The following is a 24,392-nucleotide window of genomic DNA, read 5'->3' on the forward strand; positions in this document are numbered from 1 at the left end:
TCAGGCGTGGATGCTTTCATGCCTCAATATATTTTGTTTAGTAAATTATCCCCTTGTCTGCTAAGAATAGAAGCCACAGCTGCTTAGGCATGACAGGAAAGTTGTTCATTTCTTTGAAAAGTGCTATCTTCCTTCACATAAGCATCTAATTCTAGCAAACACTGGCCCAAAGCTATGCGAGGTCCTCCAAAGAATCTGTGGCTAACGGTGCACTAAGGCTACTAAGATGAAACTTATATGCTCATAGTTCGTAAAGAGCATTCTTTTTCTTAATTTTTCCCAGTCTTAAGAGAGAGAACAGACTTTGTGCAGCCATCTCAAGTATGATAGTTAATTTTATGTGTCAACTTGGAGAGTGTTTATGGATTAGATTAACATTTAAATGGGTGAACTTTGGGTAAGGCAGATTGCCTTCCATAATGTGAGTGGGTCTCATTCAGTCAGTTGAAGACCTGAATAGAACAAAAAACCTGCTTCCCTGAGCAAGAGGGAATTCTCCAGCAGACTGCCTTGGGGCTTCATCTGCACTATTGGCTTTCCTGGGTCTGCGTCCTGACAGTCCACACAGATTTTGGACTTCCTGGACACCATAGGTGCATGAGCCAATTCATTATGCATAATAAGCAAATCTCATGTGTATGTGTATATATGCATGTCCTACTAGTTCTGTTTCTCTGAAGAACACTTACACATCAGAGAAAGGCATTATCTCAGATCCTCACTTGATATAGAAATATTGGGAAGCCCATAGCCTTTCCTGAGATGAATTCTTCCAGTGTTCAGTCGTGTGTGGGGCTGAGCTTTAAGACATGACACAAATGGCCCAGGTGGGCTTCGGGTGTGGCTCTCCACCTGCAGCCACAATATCTTTACCTCCAGCCTTCTCTTCATGAACAAGCATGTATTCAGGTTTGCTTTTTAAAAGAAATACTGTGCTTATCTTTTTTTCAGAGAATATTAATCTTCAAATTAGAAAGACAAATCTGACCTGAAATTTAACCTCCAGGCTAATTACTATCTGTGAAACTTTGAGCAGGTTTCTGTGCTCCAATTTCCTCATCTGCAAAATGAGGATAATTAAAATTCCTACTTCAGAGATTTACTGTGAAGATGGAAATGAAATTATAGGGTGCCAGGATGGAATGCAGAATGTGATAAAACAGTCTAACTGAGTTACTAATGTGTGACAACCTTGCCGAAGGGGAGGGGGGAGAGGTGCTGACCTGAGTAACTTTGGAGAGAGGAGCAGAATCTGTAAGACCAAAGGCTAAAGGAACTGTGCATAAGCACTGTCCTCCATATGATAGAGTTTTTTTCACAGATACAGGTTAACAATTCTGATACTGCCATGCATATAAGCTGTAATTGAACAGCTAAATAAATGGATAGCTAATGTTATTTATGGATAGAAAAGAGAGGAGATTAAAATGATCCATGTGGTAAAGGATTGGAACTGGAGACAACTTATTAACTCATGTTTACCTTAATATAGATACAGATGGTTATCTGCGGAAATAGAGGTATGTGTACATACAGAGATTAGTATACACAAGTCTATTCCCTTCCTCTGACAGTTGAGAGGGGTTAGAAGCAATGCTTCTAATGCTTCCACTAGTGGTAGCATAGATAGAGCCCAAAGTTTACTTTCTAGTACTATTTTCCAATAAAAGAAACCAGGGCTCATTTGGAGTAATGGTAGATTCTAGGACTGAAGCAGAAAATACTAGGGAAATGTCTGGAGCATCTTGTGGTGGCAGAAAGAAAGGACATGCACAAAAGCAAAAGCAGAAAGATAATACTCCTGGGGTACCTCGGTCACTCAGTCAGTTGAGCATACCAATCTTGATTTTGGCTCCAGTCATGATCCCGGGGTCATGGGATTGAGCCCTGTGTCGGGCTCTGTGCTGAGCATGGAGAATGCTTAAGATTCTCTCTCTGTGTGTCCTTCTCCCCTTCTTGCACTCTCTCTCTCTCCCAATAATAATAATAATTATTATTAATAATAATACACCTTAAGTGTAGACTGAACATAGTGACTTTCTGCCAAAGAGGACAGTATGGAAGGTGGGGGATGGCAGTAACTCTACAGTGGAAAAATCTGACAGACACACCTCAGCCAGATGTTCAAGGTCAACATCAACTGTGATAAATCATATTGATAGTAAGTACCTTGACATGATGTAATGAAAATGGCACTCTACCCCTATGGTAATCCTCCCAAAGACTCATAACCCCAGTCTAATCATGAGAAAAGCATCAAATTCCAATGGAAGGATATTCTGCAAGATACCTGACCAACACTCCTGAAAACACTCCCATCAAGTCGTCAACCACAAGGAAAGTCTGAGCAACAGTCACACCGTGGAGGAGCTCAAGGAGATATGATGAATAAATATAGTCCTGGATGGGATCCTGGGAGAGGAGAAGCACATCGAGGAAAAACTAAGAATATTAAAAAAGAGTTTTGACTTTAGCTAATAATAATGTGTAACTATCAGTTTATTCATTGTAAAAAATGTCCATCACAATGTAGAATTTATTAACAGTGGAACTGAGGTATATGAAAACTTTCTGTGCTATTTTCACAATTTTTCTGTAAATCAAAAACTATTCTAAAAATGTGTTTTATTTAAAAATGAAGTCATATGTTTTAAGTTCTTGACACGATGAACGGCTCCCCAATATTATCGTTTTCCATCACTACGTAGTTGCTGTTGTTGAGTTTTTATTGGGAAAAACTAAAATATTAGTAAATAGAACAAAATAAAATAAATCTTAAATCCCAGACCACTTTTCATAGTAATGATTAGAGGAGGACCAAGAAGATTCCCCTGTTAATTTTCTCCATTGATTTCAAAGTTAGAGGACCAAATTAAAAGAAACAAAAAAGGGATTACCAATAAAACCCAAGCTAGTTTACAAAGCATGCATAAAATTTTTAAAAATTAGTTTCTTCTGGTTATAAAACTTGAATAGAATTATCTACTCAAAATTCACATTAAAATGAACAAGTGGTTTTCCAATATTTATATGTGGTACCAGAAAAGAGTTAAAAAGACCATGGCAAATGTCTCTTTCTTTTGCTCAGAATTGAGCCATATTTCTTGCAAGATGCTATAGCGTATTAGTTTGCAAGGGCTGCCATAACAACGTACCACAGACTTGGGGGCTCAAATGACAGAAATTTATACCTTTAGCGTAGAAGATCATGGGTTACTATGAAGATTAAGTGATGTCAGTAAAAAGCACTCCGCAGAAAACCTGGCCCAGAGGAAGCATCCAATAGAGTGGCTGGTATTTTTTTCTTCATGACCTCCATACAGGGCTAAGACAATTCTATCCAGGTGCTTTTGCTCCTTTCTGACCTCCACACATCTGGGGTTGGCCCTGGTCTTATAGTAGGGCAAGTGGTGAGTCTGAATGTGTGTGTGTGTGTGTGTGTGTGTGTGCATGTGTATGCATACATGTGCATGTGTGACTGCATGCATGTGTTTGGGGAGGCTGGAAGCAAGAAGAGAGGGAAGAGGACCATGGTTGGAAGCAGAAATGATCCTGGCTACTCTGAAATCAGAACAGGTATGTGGCTGCCAAACTACATTAAGACTAAACTCTGGGAACCTCATTTTGCTTTGTACCTCAGCTTGTTTTTCTGAAAAGTCATTTCTTGAGTCAGATGCCCAGGTGTGAGTTTGTCTGAAATTCCTACTCAGGTATTGCCAATCCCTCAAAACTTTAAAAAACTAATGATAACACATAATTATAGATGTGTTTAACTTTTCATAGCACGTTTATATATATGACCTAATTTTTTTTTCTCTAAACAGCTGCATGATGAGAGTAATATAAATAATATTGGCCCATTTTACAAATGATAAATGGACCTAGGGAAAATTCTACTCACTTACAGCTAAATAATGAGGTCAGAAATCCAGGTCTTCTGAATTTTATCCCAGAAAACCAGATATTGTTTCCTTTAGAGTAGTATAATGAGCACTGCTTTAAAATTGAATAACTAGACTCTTGTCTCATTTGATTGATAAATTTTAAAGTTGAATTCCAAATAATTATACCCATACCATAATTTTATACTGTTTGAGTTTTATTTCTGATGCTAATATAAAAGTATGTGTGCTTGCTATAAAATTATGCTAAGCATGACTATGCTTATGGCCCTGTGATACAACGGATTTAAGTATACAAACTGAGCTTCAGTAGGCTTATTTGCTTGGCTTGTTTCTGTGCCTTCTGGGAAATTTAACATGCTGTGAAATCACAAAAGACTTCCAGATTAATATAAAATATAATACAGCATAAAGAACCACATAGTTGTGACCATTCATCTCGCTTCTTAGCAGTCCCCCGTTACAGATTTATGAAGGGAGAACTTCAGTCTATAAAACCAGGTAGTAGATTCTTTCCAAAGTAACTTACAAAATATAGCACATTCTGATTTGAAATACTATAGTTTTAAAACAACCGATTTCAAATTCCATTTCTGGCCATGATGAAGCAGTTGCAGGAGACCAGCAATGCCACCAAAAAGAACTAAGAAAAACTGGATAAAAGACAAAACAAAAAAAGAAGAAGAAAAAAGTTGGAAGTATGGATGACTAGCTGAGATGACCAGGACTAAGTTGCCAAGTCCTGTAAGAATGGATCTCAGAACGTTCCACAGCTGTCTTTTCTTCTCTGGGGGCATTTCCAATTCTTCGGGGGCTGTGGGAGGCTGAGCATGCATCAGAGGGCTGGGCACATGGATACTGCCAAGAGGAAAAGAAACCAGTGGAACTTCTGGGAAACTCATGATACAAGAGAGACACAAATTTGAGATTTGCAAACTTGAGACTCCCAAGAAAATTTGGGGATCCAAATCCAAGTGATAGGAGAGGTCATGGGAAGTTGCCCTGCTTAGTTCATTCCTCTTGAGACATGTGCCAAGATCTGGAATTGCAAAGGTCAAGAAGATTCAAAAAATAGACAAAAGCTCCTGATAAGCAAAATTAAGTTTTTGCTGTCTTAGTGGACTTAGAGGGATCTCATCAAAGAGAAGAGGTCCTAGTAGACACCTCAGGATCCCAGGTGGAACCTCTGGACAGGACACAGATGAACTAGAGGTACATGTGGCCTCACAAAACTATAACCCAGTTCTAGTCAGATTAGTTCTTGCTTGGAATAAGATCGTCTATTCCTTATCTGTCTGCCTTCCAAATGAAAGAAAGGGTCCCCTCTGTAATAAAATAACATCATCAGAGCCTCCAGAACTTATAAACTTATACAACATTCAATACATTCAATACAAAATATTTAAGCATGCCAAAAAACATAACCAAGAGAAAGAAAAAAAAAAGGCTGATTTATACATGGTCCTAATAACATTAATAACTTAAAAATGTATTAAAAGGACTTTTAGGAAACAGTGAAAAGAATGCTATGTCTACTTAGAGAAGTTGACAAAAAAGCTTCACTGAGGAGGTGACATTTGAGTGGAATCTTGTGGAAAGACTGGCAAAGGCATGAAAGACACCAGAGCATTTGACAACCTCAGTCCAGAGCAATCTCAGGTCAGGGTCCATGGAGCCTGAATGTAGGATTTAGGTTGGTGGAATACACTGGGGCCTTTGTGAGGACTCCTGAAGGTGAGACTAGTAACTAGGACTCTGTCCTTCAGGAAATGTGGAGCCCAGAGAGGTCCTTCCAAGTGTCATAGCATGGTCAGATGGCTTTAGGCGGATGGCACATGGAGGCTGGGCAAGGACATGAGGTATTAGTGGCAGATGCACCCTTAGGAGCCTGCAGTGGGTCTGCAGGAGGTGCAGGATGCCTGAATTAGTCAGTGGCCCTGGAGTTGCAGAGGTGGAGGCAATATTAGAAGGTGACATAATCAGAACTTGGCAACTATTTGGATGAGTGAAAGATTGATAAGGGATAACTATGAGCCTTTATCTTGGAAGCATGGAGAGATATAGTTGGCACAAGTCAAATTAGTGACTGTAGGATGGGGATAAGCTTAGGGGACAGGATGTAAAGAGACCTGATATAATAAATTTAACAGGAGACAGGATGAGTTGCCATGACTACAGATCATTGAAATAAATATTTCTAGTCCCCTCCTACATATTTAGAAATATAAGTCTATGCTTCAAGGGAGAGATCTGGGGACACAGATTTAGGAGTTCTTAGCATGTAGGAAGAATTGGAAGACAGGACAGTGAGTGTAGTCACACAGGGAGAGTTGATGGTTTGAAAATCAAAAGACTGGGGAACACTGAGATTTAAGGGGCAGAGAAAGCTAGTGAACATTTTATTGTTTATTATCTGCTGTCATCTTAATTATTATGTCAGACCCTTATCTTCCTATGGAGCTGCAGTTGCCTTTCCCCACTTGCTTCCTCATGCGTGTACCACTCCAGCTGTTGACTATTGCTTACCTCCCCCGCGCCCCACTCAGCTTCCTCACCTCAGGTGACCACAGCTGACCTAATCAACATGTGACCAAAAGACAGTACAATACAAAAGGCCCAGGGAATGAGGGCACTACAGAAGCGAAACATGAGGTCACTCTTCCACTTTTCCAGTTAGCATGAGGAAGCATTGCCTGGTAGTTAAGGACTTGCATCTGCATTTGGACTTAGTTCTAGCACTTACTTGTTGATGGACTTGTTGATGGTTGAAACTGTCTAAGCCTTGCTTTCCTTGGGATGGCTCATTTACTCAGCAAAAATGTATGGGACATCCCACATGAGCTAAGCAGGCAGCTTGGCATTTTCTGTTGGCAAAAAAAACAACAAAAATCCTTGCTCGATGGAGCTTACATTCATGGTTCCAAGCTCATAGGAGTGTTGCAAGGATAATATGAAATAAGTCATGGAAACTGTTAAATCACAGGTAAACTCTCATTAAATAGTAGCTAGTTGTATTACATGCAAGGCATTAACCAAAGCTAAATGTTGACTCTCTACTTCCTGAGTGTTTCCAGCATCAGAGCAAGAGACCTGGAGTAAGACTTGAAAAGAACAGAAATATTACAATCATCTGCATTGTTTTTACTCATAAACTAACCACACAAACAGCTATGTTATCCATTCTAAACTGCCAATATTAAAAATGAAGCATTGCCATCTCAATATTTCACTTCAGCTTAAACTGATAAAGTAAATTATTAAAATTTTAATATGCAAGTGATTTTTTATGGATTCTTTACCACTGATACATTATATTTTGTCACAGAAAGAGCTGAGATCAGCATGGGTCCATACATGACCATTAGGCACCAGCCCACTCAGCAAATGTCACCAACACAATGCAGGATGACACCAGCTGTGTGGTGTGACGTCTTTCATCAAAGATTCCAGAAGGCCTCAGAAACAAAATTTTAACTCCCACAGTCCTGCCAGATCTGGGCGTCACTGTAGTAGAAAATGAAGTCACTGCCACCACCTTACCTCCCTCTTACCCTGCTCCTCCCCAGACTTACAGGCACTGGGACTCATGCTGCTCATTCCCCCAGATGGCCCATCCTCACCCTGAGCATGTTATGCAGAGCAGGGCAGGAGTTTCCTCCCACAAAGATAATTGGGAATTATCTTTCCGATATCTAGAAAAGGGGATAAATGTAATAAATATATGATAGGTTGTGACACAGCTCATTGAACTTTTCTTAGACAATTTTGGAAATACAGGTGGAGTACTTTGATCAAAGCCTAGAAACTACAAAGGCAAGTGGTGGGAACTTCTCAGTGTGTGGTCAGAGTTGTTCAGGGCCCCTGACCCAATACCCCGGTATTTTGGCACTCCTGTGGTGCGCCTTGGAGGGATTGAGGAACGTTGTGAGCAAGAGCACTTTTGTCCAGTTAGCAGTTACTTTGCTAATTATGAAATTTTAATGTAATATTTTATTCATAAATTTCCTATGCCTCTAGTTAAGTGATTTATTTCTCCAAGGCCTGATCACTCATGTTAAATTGTCCAATTGGATCTGTATTTATGATGAGGATACATCCAGATCACTTGTTCCCAAAAGAATATGAAGAGATAGATGTACTGAATCTTCTTATTACTTGGTAAGTTACAGAAATTCCATATGGTGTTAGGGAAATTCAGGGCCATTTGTGTTACTATGGTAAAGCAGCAATCTGCTGTGTTACATGTTATATCTAACAGCCTATGATAAAGAAAATTTCCTAGCCACTTTTTTCTTGGAAACTTCTAACTAAAAAATAAAATAATAAAAAAAATTAATGAAATAAAATAAAATAATAAAATAAAATAAAATAAATATAAATGCCTGCTTTGGTAAGGTTATTCATATTACAATACCAATGGTTATCATAGTACAGAATAAACAGCTTAATCTTATTCCTTTGGCTTATAAATCATCAATTCATCTATCAAATTCTGTCAGATAAAACAGAGATGAATTGTTTCAATCAGAAAAGGTAAATACATCTGACCTTCAGGTAGGGGAGAAAATACAAGTGCCTTGTTTCAAGAGTGCTGATAAAGGTATCATTCCTCAGAGCTAAGGGGTCAATGATCTCTGGAAGTAAGAGAACAGAAAGAGAACCTGATATTCATCGTTCCATGGAAGGGCAAATGCTTTGTTTTGGTTAGGCTCTTTTAGGCTGGAAGGAAGACAGAAGTGATTTGAGCTCTTGAAAAGATGCAAGACGAAGCAAGGGATCCAGGAACATAATCTCAATTATTTCCCAGCCAGGCAACCCCTTTCCACCCCAACCCACCATGAGATTGGAATACTGTGCAGAAAGGGAAGGTCACTGAGGAGCAAGTTATCCTGACACGCTCTCAGGAGCAGGAGTTACTGTCCTTAAACCAGCGCTTCTCTATCCTGGTGACTCTCTGTTATAAGGAGACCAAATAATGAACTCCCCTTGTCTATGCCTCAAGTTCATATTCCCCCAAGAAATGGGATCTGATGATTCTGCCAGCAACCGTCTAATGTAGAGGTTGACAAAATACAGTCTGCAGGCCAAATCCAGCCACATCTGCTTTTATACCACTGCTGTCATGCTCCAGCTGGCACTCCCTCTATGCTCCTAGCTACCCAGCTACCCAGCTACCAGCTCCAGATTTCTGCACCTATTTATGCCTACACACTGGGACTCCACTGTTGGCAACCTCCAGGCACCAAGAAGTGGTGTTTCAGGATGGAGGCAGTGATTTAGGGAGTCACTTGTCTCCAGCCATGTTGCCCATGGTGAGATGGCTGGACATTCTGGGAAGCCCTGCTAGATCTGGGTGTCACAGTGGTAGAAAATAAAATTGACCACTGCTACCACCTCCCTCTTATTCCTGCTCCTCTCCAGACTGCCAGGCACTGGGACCTATGCTGCTCATTCCCCCAGATGGCCCATCCATCTATCAGGCATGCTATGCAGAGCAGGGCAGGAGTTTCCTTTCTTGTTACATAAGTACCTATATAATATACTCAAGTTGAGTAGATTATATGGATCTAAAATATTTACTGCCTGGCCCTCTATTTAAACATTTCCTGGCCCCTGCTGTATAGAAAGAAGCCCATTGAGCAGAACTAATGAAGCCAAACAATTCTCAGGCCACTGAGAATGTTCTAGGTGGGCCAGGCACCCATTCCTTACCTGATGTGCTGCTGCCAGGGAAATGGGGTCATTCTACACAGCATGGCCCTCAAGAATAAGCAGCAAGCCTGAGCGGAAGAGAACAGTATTTGTGGCAAGCATTCCAGATCCTTCCAGAAGCCTCAGAAGATCGACAGGCATGCCATTGCTTGGTCTGTAGGTGGGGGCTGTTCCTAACATGCCATGGAACCTACTGCGTGTAACGCAGTAGATGGCACATAGTAATGGCAGAAGAAGCATTTACTGAGTTTCTACTCTATGCCAAGAACTGCTTTAGGTGCCAAGGTACTGTAGTAACTTAAAGTCTCTTTCCTCCTTGTGCTTCTGTTCTGACAAGCTGACATTGGTAAGTCATTTCACTCAATCCTCACCATTCCCAGCATGAGATCACTCAGGTTCTGTCCAAATCCAAATTCTATGCCCTCTCTTCCATGCCTGGCTATTTCGCAGACTGGGAGTTTAATAAATGTTAGCAAAATCGAATTTCAACTAAGCATTTTCATCAGAAAATATTGTCAAGTGTAATATCACCAAGGTCGCAACAGACATTATTCCTGACTTCAGTCCCCTTCACAAAACCAACTGGCAACTATCCATAGACAAGAGAACACTGTGAAAATCTCAGAATAAGGAAATGAGACTGAACCACTGCCATGGGTCACAGACACTGAGGAGGACCACATTAAGAGAAGCAGCTGCACTGTGCCCTCATTGATCATCCCCCAGATTGGCATAGTACCACACCAAAAGGGTCCTCTGGGGCCTCAAGTTGCTCCAGTAGGAAAAAGAGAGCCCAAGGTGACCATCCAACTCCCCCAGCATTGTGGGTTGCTTCTCAAGAGGCCCATTCCAGGTCTCACCCCACAGGAATTGCTGGAAAATCTGCAGGCCTTAACTACTGAAGATCAGATTGGAATAGAGAAAGAGAATAGACCTTACAGCAACCATCATTAGGATCTTGGCAGATCAAGTTCTTCTTTGTAATCATACCCAAGTAAAAATCCAAGCCTATTGTTTTGCCTAGCTGCAGAGCCAAACTAGTGGTTCCATCTGGCCAGGGACCTCGATATGGATGTCTCTCTGATTTGGGACTCCAAACAATGGCTTTTCTGGCTTAGAGCCTATTTTGCTGCACTTCCTGGGCGGGGAAGCTAATTTGTAACCCTATCTTTACACTATCTATACACTATTATCTATACACTATCCATAAATTATCTATACACTATCTTTGTTGTGTTTCTATATACTAATAGCAAATTAACTAAAAAAGAAAAAAAGAAACTATATCATTATGATAGCATCAAAAACAATAAAATATTTAGGAATAAGTTTAACCTAGGAGGTGAAAGATCTCTATACTGAAAACTGTAAGATGTTGCTGAAAGAAATTGAAGAAGACACAAATAAATGGAAAGATATTACACATTCATGATTGGAAGATTTAATACTGTCAAAATGCCCATACTACCCAACATCATCTATAAATTTAATGCAATCCTTATCAAAATACCAATGGCAACTTTTATAGAAATAGAAAAAAAAACTGTTCCAAATTCATTTTAAACCAGAAAAAAAAAAAAAACAAATAGCTAAAACAATCATCATAAAGAACAACGTGGGATGAATCACACTTCCTGATTTCTCACTATATGAAAAAACTATGGTAACCAAAACGGTGTGATATTGGCATAAAAGCAGATACACAGATCAGTGGAACAAAATCAAGTGCCCAAAAGTAAACCCATATGTATATGGTCAGCTAATAGTAGATAAGGGAACCCAGAATACTCAATGGAGAAAAGGAAGTCTCTTCAATAAATGGCGCTGGGAAAATTGGACATTCACATGCAAAAGGATGAAACTAGACCCCTGTCTTCCACCGCTTACAAAATTAACTAAAAACAGATTAAAGACTTAAATGTCAGACCTGAAACCATGAAACTCCTAAATGAAAACATAAGGAGAAACGCTGCTTGACACGAGTCTTGGCAATGATTACTTGGATATGACAACCAAAGAACAAGCAACAAAATCCTGAACATGGAGAGGTAAGCTAAGTGCTGGCATATCACAGTAACCACTGTGTAAGGGAGATCATTGAAGAGCAAGAGGAAGCTGTCTCCAGATTAGACCCAGTAGTGATAGCAGGACCCATGATAACGTTACTATATAGAAATCTCATTTCACCAGGACATTCTGACAGCCTCATCAAACCAAAGAGCCAAACCAAATCTTATCATCATAGAGTGGCTGTCTCCAGATTTGGAGCACTCTGGGCTCTGCTTGCCTTGCTGATTACCATCCTTGGAAAAGTACAGAGAGTGCAGCCTTCTGTCAAAAAGACTTTGGATATAAAGCACAACAGAACTGTGGCTGTTTGTAAATCTATACCATGACTAGAGAATACTAAAGACTCTTTATTCATAACCTGTAGCAAAAAACGGGTCAACAAACAACTTATTAATTTTTTGGTAAGATTTGACTTATTACATAATAAGTGGGGTTAAGTAAGATTTTTTTCCTGCAGTCCAATTAAATTGATTTCCAAGTGGAACAAATGGTTTTTGAAACCAGGGATTCAGACTGAGGTGGATGTCCTATACATTTGGCTGAGTCTCTCATGGTGTGAAAGATGAATAAGGACAAATACATGGAGTTGGGAAGATGTTTGTGACAGGCAGATATTACAGTGTCCCAGGACAGGGTAAGATGAACGGGACCAGTGAGTAAACACCTACAAGAGTAGAAATCAGTGCTTCAGCAAAAATGATTTTATTATCTGGTTCACCTGGAGAAACAGATAAACGCCAAGAAAAACAGTTCCTGTGAAGAACTCATGTCCGTGAGTTCAATAGTCATTTGGTTTTATGTCCTATACCTTCCGCAGTCACACACTCATGCATAATTACTGCACAGAGAGAAGAGGAGCAGTGGTAAGCCTAGGGCATTACAAGATCCTGAACTACCACAGAATCAATTCCTGGTCACTAGATAATACTTACTCTAAGTACACTAATGTTTTTGTTGTTGTTGTTGTTTGTTTTTGTTTTTTTTTACAATGATCACCACACAATCATTTTACAATGATGAAAGGAAATGAAAAGATAAAATAGAAATGAAAGAAATTAAAAAAAAAAAAAAGGATTCTGTTTACCAAAGTATTCAATGAGACCAACCCATCTTCTGAGAATTCTACTTCATTATGGTTTTAATGCACGGTAAGTACAGATCAGGGTGATTTAGAGTTTTGCCCCCTAAATAAAAAACCTCGTGTGAGGTTTAGATTATGATATAAAGATGTGTGGGTATTCATTCAGTTCTGTCACATTCCTTCATCCTATAACTATTTCTAAATATTGTCCCATGCCATTAAAGTAACTATTTTTAATTAGCAGTGGAAAAAAAGCTGCCAAATTTTATTTTTTCCCTTTTTAAAAATTGCACTTGTGTGGAAAGAAAAAAAGAGAAATTTTAATAATCTTTACTTTCTTTGTTTGGTTACTCACTGAGTTATTTTCAGTAGCTCATTTTAAAAAGATGCATAATGCATTTGTCTGGCTCTAGGAGTGTGTTCTTTGAATTACAGAGAAGGAAGAAAGAAGCAAATTACCATCACTTTACATTCACCCAGATAATGCTGGAACACAATGGGGACTCATGGTTGCCTGAAGCTGCATAGAGTTCCTTAACCACCAGCATGAGCTTTCCCCCTTGTCTCCTTATAATTTGGGATAAGAAGGGTAGCACATCTGAGGAAATGCATTTTATCCCAAGGTGTTAAGCACCTGGTTCTGGTCTTAAATGTTAATGGCACGCCATGATAAAATGTTATTTGGAGACTCTATGTATTCAGCATCATCAACTTGGCAGGATTGAGTGAAGGTGGGTGTGGGTCCTAGTAATGGTAGTGAGTGGTAAATCCAAAACCTAACCCCTCAAGTATCACCCTATCTCTGGCTGGCTCCTAGAGCAAATTTCACCTTCCTGGAACCCATGATGGCTCTCTGTAACTGGTAGATTTGCTACTTCACACCTAGGACTGTTTTCCCATCAGAGCTACTAATCTCCATCATGTCAACCACTCTGCATATCCCCAACTTTGAAATATTCTGCTGAGGAGTGAAGAATGGATCCTCTCCAGCAAATCCCAGAATTATTTTATCAAGCCTACATTTAGAGGACATGTTCTGCTTTTCAGTCTATTCACTTATTTTAATGAAGAATCAAATAAAATGCCTAAAATTTGATTAGATCCTGGTGCAAAAACAGATCTGTTATGAAAAGATATTATCTCTATCTCACAGTCCCCCTTGATACCTTGACGTGTGTTTCAGTAAGTAGCGGTATTTCTTCTTTTTGATGCTCTGATTTCTTCAAATTTGGCCAGTGGAACTCTCTTCAACATGGCACCTGTGTTTTTTTGAAACCTTCATGTTAGTCTTGGAGCAATTCTAGCTTTCTGGCATATCAAGATATTCCAAGTTTATGTTACACTTTTTCTTCTCCAGATCAGGGATCAGCCATTTCTTCAAGGATTTCTTGTTTCTTTAAGTGAAGAAAGGAATTTAGAAACCAGTATATGGATAGAAGTTATGCCCAATGCTGTTGGGGTGTAATTTGAGGTCTTTCAGTACAAAGTTCTGGGGTATCACAGACACACACATCAAGTCATACGGATACATACATGCACACACACGCACACCTTTTCTTGACATTTTCACTGCACTTGATTATCGAGGGGTGGTGACAATCAGCAATACAGAGATACTGATTCAACAAATATTTACTGAACACCCACCATGAATAGGTATCAGTAACAGGGACATAGGAATGAAAATAACAAAGTCCTTGCCCTCATAAAGCTACGTTTTAGTTCAGGAGAGAGGCAATAAACTAACAAACATATAACATAATATCAGATCATTGTAAGTGCTACGAAAAAATAATAAAGCAAGTTAGAGGAATACAAAGCACAGGTTTGCCAAAACGTGAAACTGTACTTTAGATAAGGTGGCCAGAGTAGTTAAAATTTAAGGAAGAAAGGCTTGAATAAATGTGAGAGGCAGCCATGAAACTATCAAGATAAAGAGATTTTCAGGCAGAAAAAGCAGGGAAGAGAGAAGACCCAGAGTTGGAAATAAACTTGACATTTTCAACTATTGGTGAAAAAACCAATGTGACAGGAGGGGAATAAGGGGGCAGTGACCAAAAATGAGGTAGGAAAGGTAGGCAGGACAAGACCATTGAAGGATACTTTAAAGCATAATAAAGACCTCAGAATTGTCTCCCAGTGTGATAGAAGCTATTGGGTGATTTTGAGCAAAGAAGTGGCATAACCTGGCTGCTAATTGGAGAAGATATTGTAATCAAAGCAGGAAATCAGCCATAGGGCTAGTGTGATAATCCAAGCAAGGGACATCAGTAAATGCATCTGGTAGCAGTAGCTTGGATGTGACTGGATTCAAGATGTATTTAGAAGGTGAGGCTGTCAGAATTTGTGAATGGATTCAATTAAGGTATGAAGGAAAGGAATTAGGAATGATTCTTTTGATACCATTTACTGAGAAGGGCAAGACTGAGAAAGGAATGATTAGTGGGGTAGATCAACAGTTTGAGTTTGGAACATGCAGAATCTGAGATGCCTATTTAAGTTCCAAGGGGCAAATGAGGAGTGGACAGCTTGATGTGTAAGTCTAGTGCTCAGGGCAGAAGTTCGAGATGGGGATGTCTGTTTGGGAGCACTGAGGTTAGAGATGACTTTTTTTTTTCAAGTTTTTATTTAAATTCCAGTTAGTTAGGGGCGCCTGGGTGGCGCAGTCGGTTAAGCGTCCGACTTCAGCCAGGTCACGATCTCGCGGTCTGTGAGTTCGAGCCCCGCGTCAGGCTCTGGGCTGATGGCTCAGAGCCTGGAGCCTGTTTCCGATTCTGTGTCTCCCTCTCTCTCTGCCCCTCCCCCATTCATGCTCTGTCTCTCTCTGTCCCAAAACTAAATAAACGTTGAAAAAAAAATTAAAAAAAAAATTCCAGTTAGTTAACATATAGTGTAATATTAGTTTCAGGGGTAGAATTTAGTGATTCATCACCTACATGTAACACCCAGTGCTCATCACAACAAATACCCTCCTTGATACCCATTTCCCATCTAATCTATCCCTCTGCCCACCTCCCCTCTAGCAACTTTCAGTTTGTTCTGTATAGTTCAAAGTCTGTTTTATGGTTTGCCTCTCTCTTTCTTCCCCCTATGTTCATCTGTTTTGCTTCTTAAATCCCACACATGAGTGAAATCATATATTTGTCTTTCTCTGACTGACTTGTTTCGCATATATATAGAGAGAGTGTATAATACACTCTAGCTCCGACCAAGCCATTGTAAATGGCAAAATTTCATTCCTTTTTATGGCTAAGTAATATTCCATTGTATATACTACAACATCTCTATTCCTCAGTTGGTGGATATTTGGGTTCTTTTCATAACTTGGCTATTGCTTACAATGCTGCTATAAACTATAAACATCATGGTGCATGTATCCCTTCGAATCAGTATATTTGTATCTTTTGGGTAAATACTTAGTAGCACAATTGATGATTATAGGGTAGTTTCATTTTTAACTTTCTGAGAAAACTCCATACTGTGTTCTAGACTGGCTTCACCAGTTGCATTCCCACCAACAGTGAAGAAAGAGGGTTCCCCTTTCTCTGCATCCTTGCAAATGCCTGTTGTTTCTGGTGTTGTTAATTTTAGCCATTTTTACAAGTGTCAGATGACTTTTATTTTATTTTATTATGTTTTATTTTTTTACATTCATTTATTTATTTTGAGAGAGAGTATTTGGGAAGGGCAGAGAGAGAGGAAGAGAGAGGATCCCAAGCAGGCTCCATGCTATCAGCACAGAGCTCGATATGGGGCTCAATCCCATGAACCATGAATTCATGACCTGAGCTGAAATCAGAAGTCTGACACATAACTGACTGAGCCACCCAAGCACCCTGAGATGACATTTTAAAATACAGGACTGGGTAGTGAGGACAAACTCAAGAACTAAGCTTGGAGGAATTCAACCATTTTGCATTAAGAACAAGGAGGAGAATCACTAAAAGTGATCCAGCGGGGGGGGGGGGGGGCAGCCAGTGAGGTGGGAGGGAAATTGAGAAAGTATGGTGTTCTGGAGGCCAAGAGAGAAAGGGTTTAAGTTGGGAGTGGTCCCACTTGACAAATGGCTGATAGGTCAAGTGAGATGAGAGATGGGAAGTAATCCCTGGATGGGGCAGAATGCAAATTACTGGTGATACTGATAAGGAAAACATTGGTGGGGTGGTGGGTACAAACACTTGAGCAGTTTATATCTAAGGAGAAGGTAGAGGAGATGCTGAAGCCATCTCTATAAGCCACCCAGAAGGCTTCTGCTATAAGGGGAAGCAAAAATGATTAGAAATTATCAAATAAGGAGAAAAGAACTTGAGGAGATGAATACGAGTGGGCTATGCCTCCTGCCATCATCAATAACTGGCACAATTCCAAATGGGGTATGCACTAGGGTTGCCAGATGGTTTCAGCAAAAATACCTGGCACATTGTGCAAAGGCTCATTATGTGCCAGCTTTTCTTAATAAGCAAACTGTCATAACAGCAAATGGTGGAAGTCAAAAGAATGAGCAATAACATTAATGTTCAAGTTGTGTTAAAATATAACAATAAAAACTTTCTTGATTTGAAAATGTCAAGCGTCAACTGTCAAATATTTTTAAAACTTTCTCCTCAGTAGCAAGCTCAAATACCAGGCGATCCAGTTCCAAACTGGAAAAAATGCAGCCCTCACAGTAACTGCTTTCACCATGACTTTCTGTGTACCTGTATATACAATTTGGAAGTGAAAGTTCAGTTGCTTGAGATGGTGTATGTTTCATTTGAAAAAAAATTCCTCTTGCCACTGGAATTTTCTCTCATTTAAAATTCTACTAAGAGGGGTGCCTGGGTGACTCAGTGAGTTAAACGTCTGACTTCGGCTCAGGTCATGATCTCACAGCTTGTGTGTTCAAGCCCCACATCCAGCTCTGCTCTGACAGCTCAGAGCCTGGAGCTTGCTTTTGATTCTGTGTCTCCTTCTCTCTCTCTGACCCTCCCCCACTCACACTCTGTCTCTCTGTCTCTGTCTCTCTGTCTCTGTCTCTGTCTCTCTCTCTCTCTCAAAATAAATAAATAATAAATAAATAAACATTAAAAAACAAATAAAATAAAAAATAAAATTCTAAGAGTAGACCAGGACAAATGATCCTAAAATTTGTATGAAACTACAAAAGATTCTGAATAGCCAAAGAAATCTTGAGAAAGAACAAAGTGGGAGGTGTCACAACCCCAGATTTCAAGATATATTACAAATAATATCAAAACATTGTGGTCCTGGGGCGCCTGGGTGGCGCAGTCGGTTAAGCGTCCGACTTCAGCCAGGTTACGATCTCGCGGTCCGTGAGTTCGAGCCCCGCGTCGGGCTCTGGGCTGACGGCTCAGAGCCTGGAGCCTGCTTCCGATTCTGTGTCTCCCTCTCTCTCTGACCCTCCCCAATTCATGCTCTGTCTCTCTCTGTCTCAAAAATAAACATTAAAAAAAAAATTAAAAAAAAAAAAAACATTGTGGTCCTGACACAAATATAAACACATAAATTAATAGAACAGAATAGACAGCCCCCAAATAAATCCATGCTTATATGACCAATTAATCCACCTCCATACAAAGGAGGTATGAATATATAATGGAGAAGTCAGTCCCTTCAATAAATGGTGCTGGGAAAACAGGACAGATACTTAAAAGAATAAAACTAGACCACTTTTTTACCATATACACAAAAATAAACTCAAAATGGATTAAAGACCTAAATGTGAGACAGGAAACCATAAAACTCCTAGAATAAAATATAAGCAGTAATCTCTTGGACATCAGCCATAGTAACATTTTTTCTAGATATGTCTCATCAGGCAAGGGAAGCAAAAGCAAAAATAAACGATTGAGACTACACCAAAAGACAAAGATTTTGCACAGTGATAGAAGCCACCAACAAAACAAAAAAGCATCCTATGGAATGGGAGAAGATATTTCCAAATGATATATATGATAAAAGCGTTAATATCCAAAAAACATTAAAAAATTATACAACAGAACACACACCAAAAACAAATAATCCAATTAAAAAATGGGCAGAGGACCTAAATAGACATTTTTTTCCAAGAAGGCATACAGATGGCCAAGAGATACGTAAAAAGATTCTCAAATCTCTCATCATCAAACCAAATCAAAACCACAATGAAATATCACTCTACATCTGTCAGAATGGCTAGAATAAAAAAGATAAGAAATAACAAGTGTTGGCAAGAATGTGGAGAAAAAGGAACCCTGGTACACTACTGGTGGAAATGTAAATTGGTAAAGCCACTATAGAAAACAGTATGGATGGCCTCAAAAAATTGAAAATGATGTATAACCCAACAATTTCATCACTGGAAATTCAATCCCCCCTCCAAAAAATGAAAACACTAATTTGAAAAGATACATGCACCGTTATATTTATTGAAGCGTTATTTATAATCACCAAGATATGGAAGCAACACAAGTATCCACTGATAGATGAATAGGTAAAGAAGGTGTCATACAGATATATATATATACATATTTATATATGTAAGTATGAATATTATACAGCCAAAAAAAGATGAGATCTTGCCATATGTGACAACATGAGTTGACCTAGAAAGTATAATCCTAAGTGAAATAAGTCATACGGCGAAAGACAAATACCATATGATTTCACTTAATAAGTGGAATCTAAAAAAAAAAAGAAAGAAAACAAACAAACAAACAAACAAAAAGCAAACAAAGTTGAAACAGGCCCATAAACACAGAAAACACACTGATGGTTGCCAAAGGAAAGGGAGGTGGGGAGGATGGGCAGATGGGTGAAGGGGTGTGGGAGGCTTCTAGTTATGGAATGAATAAATCATGGGAATGAAAGGCACAGTACAAGGAACATAGGGAACTGCAATAACGTTGGATGGTGACAGATGGAAGCTACTCTTGTGGTGAGCGTAACATGACATAGAGACTTGTGCATTGATGCTGTGCATTGGAAACTGATATAACACGGTGTGTCAACTATACTTCAACAAAAGTAAATAAATTAACAAATTAACAAATTAAAAAAAATAAAATTAGGGGCGCCTGGGTTGTTCAGTTGGTTGGGCAACCGACTTCGGCTCGGTCATGATCTCACGTCTCCTGAGTTCGAGCCCCGCGTCAGCTCTGTGCTGACAGCTCAGAGCCTGGAGCCTGCTTCGGATTCTGGTCTCCCTCTCTCTGTCCCTCCCCTGCTCACATGCTATCTCTCTCTGTCTTTCTCAAAAACAAGCATTAAAAATTTTTTTAAATAAAATCATAAAATAAAATAAAATAAAATAAAATTCCACTAAGACTAGGTGCTCATGCTATGTTTGGCAAGATAGTAGTAATAAAAGTAAAACACCGACAGTTTTAATCACAAAACTGGTCCTGATTGATCACTTGTCTTTCATTCTCCCCTCCTGTCCCTCTTTGCCTCCTCACTAGCTTTTTCTGTTTTATGTAAGAGGAGGTGGGAACTGCAAGTGCAGGTTACACGAAGAGGCCATTTCCAGAACCTTCCGAATGTTCCTGACTCCCCAGTCACGCCTTCCCTTTTCAATGCTTTTCCCTCACTGCTGTCTTCCTACTGTTCAGTTTCACCTCTTTTCTCTGCTTATGCTCTTCTGCATTAATATCTTTCTTTTCATAAAAGCTTTCCTGCCTGGTATTGCTGGTCTCTGGCTCCACCTTTCACATTCAGTTGACTCTTTCCCTTTCTTTCCAGGTCCCCGCGCTCTGTGTCCAAACTGCCAGAGAACCCAAGTGCAGCATGGTAATCTGGACCTTTCCACCTGCCATCTACATAAACTCTTTCAGACTGTTTCTTTACATGTGAGATGGGAATGATAATAGTATATACTGCAAAGGATTTTAGTAAGGTTTAAATGAAACGGAGTGCTTTGCAGAGCGTCTGGCTTTTTTTTAAGTGTTACTTGTTATTTTTCTGATTATTTCCTTGATTTTATTATCTCAGTCACTATACAATAATTGAGATTAAGAAAGCAAACTTTAAAAAATATACAGATTTTCAGGGCCCCTGGGTGGCTTAGTCGGTTGAACATCCAACTTCCGCTCCGGCCATGATCTCAAGGTTCCTGGGTTCCAGCCCCGCATCAGGCTCCGTGCTGACAGCTCAGAGCCTGGAGCCTGCTTCAGATTCTGTGTCTCCCTCTCTCTCTGCTCCCCCCCTGCTTGTGCTGTCTCTCTCAAAAATAAATAAACATTTTTAAAAATTAAAAATACATAGATTTTCAAAAAGATGAGTTTCAATATTGAGTTTAATGCCCTAATTAATGTCAGTCAGGATCTAGGCAAAAAACCATATGGCTAACTCAAATTGGATAATCTTAAGAGAATTTAATAAAGGATTATTTACAAAAAAAATGTCAGAGTATAGTGAAATAAGAGTGCAGTACCCTGGAGCTGGCAAGATCCAAGAGCCATAAGCCAAGACCCGAAAGGAGCAAGGGGAGGTGGACAAAGTAGCCAGTACTTGGGGAGGGCTGCTAGATAGGGGCCATGGCCATAGGTAGAAGGTCACATTATGCAGCAGGAAGGAAGGGCAAAAAGGAATAAGTTCTCCAGACTATCTTCCCTGCCTTTTATCCTTCAACAGTGTTCCTGTGTTTGCCAAACCCAACACAGAGGTCAGCATCCTGGGATACCAGCAGATGAAGAAGAATGGAAGATGGTCTAGAGAGACGGGAGTCCTGATTTGGTGATGATTCTTTTACATGAAGGTAGGGCTGCGAATCAGTTGAAATATGTCAGTGGTCATGCTATGCGGTCTCGATTCTGATTTATGCTGTTTTTACATGCAATGAAATGGATTAATGAAAGTTTAGATAGTCTAGATGTTTTGCCACCTTAGTGATAATCTCCATCCGTAAATCTGGACTAGATCCTTAACCATGAATTATTCTAGTCACTATGTACAAATTCATAACCACATTTATGACATGAGATTACAGCTGTAATTGCCATTATATTTACATATTTATTATAATGACTATGTGATAAGTATGCCATAATTAGATGATGATATTATAATTGACAAAGCATACCACTTAATTAATAAAGAAGATGAACAACAAAATATATGTATTTACTTTCAAGTTCATACCTATACATTCTGCCAACTTGTTTTAATTAGCTCCTTCTGAAACATCTTGGGCTTTTGATTATTATTTGCACTTCAGGCAATTGTTGTTTGAGGGATAAATCTGTGGGTTAAATGTATATATTTACACAAATGTATGTGTTTGTCAAGATTTAAATTCTCAGTGGCTACGTGGAGACTTTGAGAAAGAGATATTCCTCTGTCTCAAGGAAAACTGTTTCTCCCTTTCTGATACTTATGAGTTACATAACTTGTCACATTCCTACTTGCCTTGGTCGAAAGAAAGCTGAAGGCTCAACAGTTTTTGCTCATATAAAGCTACTATTTAATAACTACAATAGAAACACTTTGTTTTCTTCATTATTTTGTTTCTTTTCCCCACATTATGTTCCAATTTTAATGTTCTCACTTGATGTTCTTTTAAACAAACCTGAAGTGTTGAGGGTTTTGGCAAATGTACATGTACAAAATAATTTTTCAACATCTGGAAATGCCACAGCAGTCCTGTTTTTATAAGCTATGTGGATTATTTCCTGATAGACACCAGCCCCCAAATTGCAGAGCTCATTTCTTCACGGAAGATTGATTTGCTTATCAAATTATATCAAAATTGATGCATTTAGTGTCTATCACTTTTCTATTGAACTGAATTCAGCCACAAACTCCTTTTTATGGTTGCACAATAATAATAACAATAAAAAATATATAGGAACAAACACCCAAATAAGAAAGCCTTTAAAGGAATTCTTCCAACGGCTCAGTGCAGAACTTGGCAGTTTCACCCAGATGCTATAATCAAGGAGACCGAAACGTTTATGTTGCCAAGTTCACCAAAAGGGAAAATGAAGCTCTCAGGAGAAGAGAGTTCCTCACTCTCACAACACTAGACACATCGAGAACAAATTTCATTCGTCACAGTTCCTTTGCATTGGCACTGAACGATATGAAACTTGTCCATCATATTAATAATCAAAAGAAATGCTGATACATCTAGAGCAATTTAGACTGGAAAGTTATTTGAAGCTGCAAAGTGTTGATGAGTCGGCCAGATGTTCCATGATGAATTATTCCAAACAAAGGCGCCAAAAACATTTCAAGTTAGTACTGTGAAATTAGCCTTCCTTATTGATGGGAAGGGAAAAGATGTTAAGTCTGAGAGTCTCTACAGATACATCCAACTACCTTTTGATACAGAGCTTGCCCATGAGCCTCTCCTAACCCTTTGCTTTAATCTGGAAAGATGAAATGGTATACACTGAAATATTATAAGTGACTACATTAATTCTCTGAAGGGAAAGCTTTTTAAAACAACTGCAGGTGGGCCCTCTAGGAAAAGTGAGAACCAATCCCCTACTTAACTGCCCAATAAAATGTAGCTTGCATCCCCAGGATCTCGCACTTACTGAGTGCTTAAGCAACCCAATTCTCTCGCAGTGCAAATAGCTAAATGCTTTGAGAGCATCGACCGCTTTTAGCATTAGGCCATATAATCCTGATTTTGAAAACTTTCCACAAGCACTCCCTAAATGAGAGGGAAGATTGAGGATTAAAAGTTTATACCAGTATGTGGATGAAACTAAGATACAAAATATGCATTAGATGGTACTCCACTGATTTTACTCCAAAAGAAGTTGATTATTTTAGGCTTCTCGTGTTAAGATAGATTTTTCAGACTTTTGGGATTGTGGATTAATGGCTTTGATGCAAAAAATGCATCACATGAAGCAAAAACCATTTCTTGCCTGGTAAAAGTGTAAAATAGAAAAAAAAAAGACCCATGTTTTTAATTTTTTAAATGTTTAACTGTTTTTTTTTTCCACGACACTTGTTAATAGGAAGATTGTTTGAAAAGGCAGGAGATAATTTCTAGTAGGTGACAGAAACTTAAGCAGTCAGAGTCTGCTTGTCAGGGTCTGTCTGATGTATGAATGCGCAGCTTTTGACAACAGGAGAGTGATTTGTGACTTGCAGTCATCTTTCTTAGCTAATGATTACTTGTCCAGATAGGTTGTAGTTTCTGACCATTCTACTCAATGCATGATACTGATGCCAGTCTCCGGTTTTTACTTTGCTTCACAGACTTGTGTTCAATGTTTCATGTTTTCTTTTCCTTTTTCTTTTCTTGTGGGATGTCCGGTTCTAATTTCCAAACATACACAAATAAACAAAAGTCATCTTCAAACAATCAATATAATCGTGTGAGCATTGCTAACCTACAAGCTCACATTTTTAAGGTCTCATTCTTGAGACTGAACACAATGTGTTCAGTGCGTTAATAAGAATTGTCATATTTAATCTTTAAAAGGCTATGATAAATATACTCTTTCTATCCTAATTTTATAAATGAAAAAACAGAGGCAAAACGAGATTGTAACTTGCTCAATGTCATGCAGTTAATATGGGATAGAACCAGGATTCGGACCTGAGAAGTCGGACTCTAATTCATGCCCTTAAACACTATTGTATGAGCAATAATGAGATTCTTTTTGGGAGCCAGAGGATTCACTTGACAT

This window comes from Lynx rufus, unplaced genomic scaffold (genome assembly GCF_022079265.1).
Source record: "Lynx rufus isolate CCGP_SWC_20201006 ecotype Redwood Valley unplaced genomic scaffold, mLynRuf1.p SCAF_8, whole genome shotgun sequence".
Lineage (NCBI taxonomy): Eukaryota > Metazoa > Chordata > Mammalia > Carnivora > Felidae > Lynx > Lynx rufus.